Source organism: Magnolia sinica, chromosome 11 (assembly GCF_029962835.1).
Source record: "Magnolia sinica isolate HGM2019 chromosome 11, MsV1, whole genome shotgun sequence".
Classification (NCBI taxonomy): Eukaryota; Viridiplantae; Streptophyta; class Magnoliopsida; order Magnoliales; family Magnoliaceae; genus Magnolia; species Magnolia sinica.
In genome coordinates, this window is record NC_080583.1 from 76,883,822 (window position 1) to 76,890,368 (window position 6,547).

Here is a 6,547-nt window from a genome sequence, read left to right on the forward strand (position 1 = left end):
AAAACCCAACACTTGGGGCCATTTGCACCAAATCTGGCATTATAAAAGGGGCTTCTTTGGGGCACCCCTCTCCCCATACGAATTTGCCCTAGGAGGAAAAGGGAAAAGGGAGAAGAGAAAGAGGAGAAAGAAGTGAGAAAGAAGAGAGTGAAGGAGGGTGTTGTTGGTGGAGGAGCCCAAGAAAACTTGGAACTTTGGCAATCTCCTTCCTTTCTCCCACATCCACACTCTAAGCTCGATTCCCATCCGATTGGGGAGGTAAGAGCCCATCTTTTTCTAATCCTTTGTGTTGAGGGTGGATTTGCATGAGATTCTAACATATAAGTATATTGTCTTAGGATTCCGGCAGATCGACTCCAAGTTCGGCGCTCCTAGGTCGTTTTTCAAGCCTCCAACGATCCATAGGTGCGGACTATTGTTCTTAAGTGGCCTAGTACCAATTTTAGTATGAGTTTAATGATTTTGCTTGCTTGGATGATGCATTTGGAGAATCTAGACAAACCTAGGGAAGACCCTACCCTTGATCCTATCGATTCACATGGAATGGTTATGGAATGTTGTGGCCTTTTGTATGATTTGGTTTAAATGCATGATTGCATGTGCTTGTCTTGTTTGGTTCTCATATAATGTTGCCTCATAGCATGTATGATCCATTAACTCTTGTGTAATTTGGTTCTATTAGGTATAGGAAGTGCTTAGCTTCCTCACTAACCCACACAAAACACATGCACTCTTGTTTCATGATATTGGTAACTTTGCTTAATAGGAAAATCTAAATTGTATATTGAGAAAATATGAAACATGATATTGTTTTATGCTAAATGATAACCCTGTTAGTTGGCATACTATAGATTACGATCAAATCCATGGGTTGGTTAAGAATATGAGGAGAGTCAAGGTGGTCTTGTTGGTAGGACTGTCCAGATGTTAAACCCATTGATTTTGGTGGGTGCGTGTGGGCAACAGTAGTTAGGCTACATGAGTCGCTCGTACCCGATGTCATCTGTCTCGTACTCGCTTAAACTCGTGTGGTCTAGCCTACTTACTGACCAACCTTGTTCGTTAACCCTGTTTGCTCACATATGCATGGAACTTGGAACACCTTTCAACCATTGTAGCCCATTGCTAACTATTTGGAGCCAATCCACCGACTCGTGAGCCGGGCATGGTAGAATGGGACACTGTGTCCGAGCTATCGGCCTACGCTGGGGTGATGAGCCTCCCCATAGTGACCGCGAGCGATCCTAATTCTCAGCACTCCCTATGTGCTTGAAGTCGGGGATGAGGGACCCGACGGGATCAAGGATCGCGGTGCCCTGACCTTGCATGTTGAGGGGTCTTGGCATCGCAACTAGTTGAGGGCATTGATACGTGGGGTGTATCAGTTTTTCTAACCTGTTAGATAAATGAAACTAATTAAGAACTCGGCTAACACTACCATCGCATTGCACTAGCTAGGTTGGTGACTCGGTAGTCGAGGTCGCGATAAAGGAGTGTTGTTCATACGCGATCGTTAGACGGAGTCGCTTGAGGGAGTGTTGTGGCGAGGGCATGCATCATATCATATATCATACATACGCATTAATAAGATTAGTTATGTGTTTATGAATGATTGTCTTTCATTAAATGTATAATATAATTGATGCCTATTACAACTTAAAACTAATAGCACCCACTGAGTTGATCACTCACTCCCACTTTGGGATGGTGTTTTAAAACACCAACTAGACTCTCCCGTAGATGCAGGTGATGCAGATCACGAGGAGCCTGATGGCGCGAGCCTTGACGAGGAGGACGAGCTGTCCTACTTCCAGTTGATGGGCGGTTCTCCATTGGCCTAGCAGACGGATTTTTGGATTGCTGGGTGTTGGTCTCAGCATATTATTCTTTTTGGACATGTGATTCTTTTTGGTGATTTTGTTGGGCAACGCCTTGTGTGACCTGCTTATATTCTTTTGGACTTGTATATATTTACCATTTTTCATTTCAGTAGATTAGTTGTGATTGTGCTTCATGTTCCAAGTAATTCCATGCTGCGCATTTAAAACTGATTAAGCGTAAATTAATAAAAATCGGTTATAAGTGATACCCAGGAACTTAGGAGTCGGATGTGTGCATGACCCCTAGTTTTCAGGGCATTACAATATCCCCCACCGAGGGCAGATCCAAGTCTAAGTACAATAAGTGGGCTTCCTTACCCTCTCTATCGCGTAATAAACTGGACTTCCTTATGAGGCCCAATATATACACAAGGTGGGCTCTAAGGTATATGTATCATGATGCTATGCTGTCACATACTCATAATCAGTATCGATAATCGGTATTGATAATTAGCACTGATAATCAGCCTTGACAATCGGCCTTGACAATCGGAATCGACCAAACAAGGCCTAAGGGAAGATCACAATGTGGACATTAAACCATCATTGCCCAACAATGTCGCCATTTAACCAACATTGCTCCCAGGGAGTGGCCCATACAAGGGATTCATACACAACTTAACGGGCCATACATACATCGCACTGGGCCTCAACCATGGGCCTTGAATACATCACAATGGGCGTTATCAAATGGGTCGAAAATACATCACAATGGGCCTCATCATATGGGTCGAGAATACATCACAATGGGCCTTGCCAAATGGGTCAGAAATACATCACAATGGGCCTCAACCTATGGGCCTTAGATACATCACATGGGTCGCATCACATGGGCCTTATATTGATCAAGTGGGCCGCATCAATGGGCCATAAATATGGCAAGTGGGCCACATCATATGGGCCATATGTATATCAAATGGGCCACACCCAAATATATGTGGTGATAAGGATTTCCACCATTAAAATTCCCAAGGGTCTAATGGTGGACGTTCAAACCCACGGTTTTCTATAATGTGGTATACCTGATCCTAGATCTATCTTATTTTTAATCCCAAGCCTTAAAAATTATCTGACAAAATGGTTGGATGATTTGGATTCAACACATGCATCATGGTGGGTCCCATTAGGATGGACGGTGTGGAGAGAACACATACATCATTATGTGGGTCCCACCGTCCAGTGCTGTGGACGGTGTGGACAAAACACATACACCATGGTGGGTTCCACCGTCCAATACCGTGGACGGTGTGAATAAAACACCTACATCATTGGTGGGTTCCACGTGGGGCCCACCATAACGTTAATTTTCCATCCAATCTGTTAATAAGGTCATACAAACCTGGATAGAGAGGAAAAACAAATTTCGTAATGATCCAAAACTTTTGTCAACCCAAAAAAGGGTTTCAATGGCAGCTGTTCAATCACATTATTTCCTATGATGTGGGCCACCTTAGCACCACATATGGCTAATTTTTGGGGGGCCCACTGCCCCAAACGGGACCTAACAAATGCACGGTGTTGATGATCAACACACATCATGGTGGGGCCCACGGTTGGGACCCGTGGTCCCTGGCCCATCCGTCAAATGCAACAGCGTCCTGCTGCTGGACGCTGCAGCAGCAGGCGCTGCCTGCTATATGTTTTATATTTATATTTTTTTAAAAAAATGGGTTTTCTTGCATTTTTCATAGGCGGGGCCTGCATCAGGTGATTCCAGCCCAACCATTGGATTCTATGGCTCAAGACAGTCTAAATGAGCCCAATATGCGGTATGTTTTTATGTGTAGAAAGTTAAAGTAGATTTCAATGGTAACGCTACTATTTTCTATGCTATGGCCCGCCAGATAGTCAGATCTGTTTCATTTTTCGGCTCAACGCCTAAAATGACATAGGGAATGGAATAGACGGCGTGGATTAAACTTATACATTAAGGTGGGGTTTGTATGAGTGGTTCACCCAATGTTTCAAATCAAACTGATACACACACACACACACACACACACACACACACACACACACACACACACATATATATATATATATATATATATATTCTTTTGACAGCACGTCCACTGTCTGTTCACGCTTAACTGAGCCCACTTCCAGCGTCCCTGGACGCTGGACGGTTTGAATGCAACACATTCTCAAGGTGGTCCCCACCTACATACGTGCTACATGTGGGCCACCAAATGGTTGGATGGTGTAGATAAGACACACATCAAGGTTGGGTCCATCCGAGTGGGCCACACAACCACATCATCACATAAAAAAATGAAAAAGAGAGGGAGAGAGAGAAAGAGAGAGTGGGACACGTGTGATGGTGGGGAGGTACCCCGCCACTATGGCCCCTCTCTATATGCATATAACAAGATGGGTCCCACATATGTCAGCCCTCAAATCTCGAAATCAATAAATAGAGCACCTACTTTTGATCTCCTCATCCTTCTTCCGCTAACACGATCTAGAGCTCCAAGTGGTGGATTTTAACAGTTGAGATGGACTTTGAATGGTGGGGATGGGAGATACGAAGTAGACCATACTAGCTTCTCCCTATGGAAGCCATGGACATGGGTTGCTTGGAGAAAATGAGGGAGAGAGAGATGAGATTGAGATTATTGTAAGAGAGAGAGGGAAATGGGAGATGTGAGTGATGGAGTGATGTGTACTTGACATGTAAGGGAGAGAGTTGACTTTAGGGATGGCTGTTGGTACTTGGGGATGAGATGTTGTACTTAACATGTAAGGTAATTGATGAGACATTTTGTAGATATTCTCTTAGAATTGCAACGCGTGGTATTTTCCTTGAACCAAACGTGGGCCCACATTTCCTGGTCCTGGCATCACCTTTGCGCTTAATACGCCGCGTCAGAACCCCAACAATGGCGCAGTCGCAAGGGTACAAGTCTTGAGTCGAGCCGACTCTGTTATACCGGAAACGACTCAAGATCGCACGCAAACGCTGATAATAGATCGTGGGTCACAGGAATTCAACCGAGAGGATCGCGGAGGCATACAGAATAATACAGGCTAAGATACAAGTCTCACAGGTGTACCTTAAACATGGGTCATAACCTCAAATGTTGCAGGAGTAGTCGCGGCTGCATCAACGCCCTCAGCTATCAAAGCATGAACTCGTGCTTACTAAGGTTGGTTGGACTGATATGTAGGTCGAGATGGTGGCCTAATCGGAGGGGCCAGCAACCTACGTGGTTGCTGAGACAGGCCTGCGACACATTGAGGAGGTTCAGGTGATGTTAGCTGCGGCGGATGACTCATGTGTTGTGGGGGTACATATCCGTGATCTCTCATCCTTGAAAAAAAGTAGGCCTCTGAATGGCCCACCTTCCGACAATACCCGCACATACGGTCAGGACGAGCGTACACAGGTGGAAGAGGCATGTATTAGGGAGGCGGATTGGGTGGTCCTCTCCTTCCTGATGAGGACGAGGATTGTCCTCCAGTTCTTCCTCAGGACTCGGCTTGTATACGTGCTCGAGAAACCCTTTCGCCATCTTCCTCTGACTACAAGGACATTTCCATCAGTTCTGCATAAGTCTGAATATTTGCACAACACATTTTTGTGCGAATCCCAGCTCTCAAACCCTTAGTATAACGCCTCATGCGCGTCTTTTCGTCGGCCACAATCCTTGGAGCATATCAAGATAATTCGGTGAATCGGTTTTCATATTCGGCCACCGACATACCTCCCTGCTGGAGGCATAAGAATTCATTCTCCTTTTCTATATGGTAAGTTCGCGGGAAATATTTTTGGAAGAACTGCATCTCGAAGTCCTCTCACATCCACACAAAATTCTCAGGGACCGTTCTCAATACGCTATCCCACCAAACGTCAGCTTCCTTCTCGAATAGGTAGGATATCAACTCCACCTACTCGGCTTCCGAGCAATGAAGAGGCCAGATCGCTTTTGTAACCCAGTTTAACCAACTCTCGACCTCCTCGGGTATGTGAGTACCAACAAAAGTAGGCGGTCTTAACCTTTGGAAGCGCTTGAAAAGATTGTATGGCGCGGCTAACGTTTCGACTTGGCCTGGTGATGGTGCATTCATATGATGGGCCATTGCTCCCACCAAGGTATGCAGCGACTATTGTTGTTGTTGCATCATATGCAACATTTGCTCCATAGTGCCCCCAACTGGAGCTGTCCAGTGAGTAGAGGTCTCGCCTTGGCTTAGTAGCACTCCAGGAAGTTGGTTCGGCATCTCATTGTCTATGTTGATTTGACTGGCTCTGCCCTGACTAGAAGGTAGTTCATTCAGGGTAAGCCGCTCACGGTCATCTCTCCCGCCCAAGGCTAGACGGACAAGACGGTTGTCGCCTTGGGGCCTCATCATCCTGAAAGACAGTTTCTTAACGTTTAGGCACCAAACATCTGCGGACATATTGTACAGTATTTATGGAGTTAGAGCAATATCATTTGGGCATCATTAGTTCTCCAAGCATTCCACACATCACTTAACAAAAGTAGTTTCATGCATTTCATTAAACAAAATTTATCACTGTTACATATGCTATGACATTACATGTACAATGACATAGGATGCATGATTACTTGACTGAACATACAAATTCCAAGATAAACAACCCGAAACATCTAATTGAGCCTATCCAAGGCTATTATAAAAAAAGAGAAACAACAACACACACT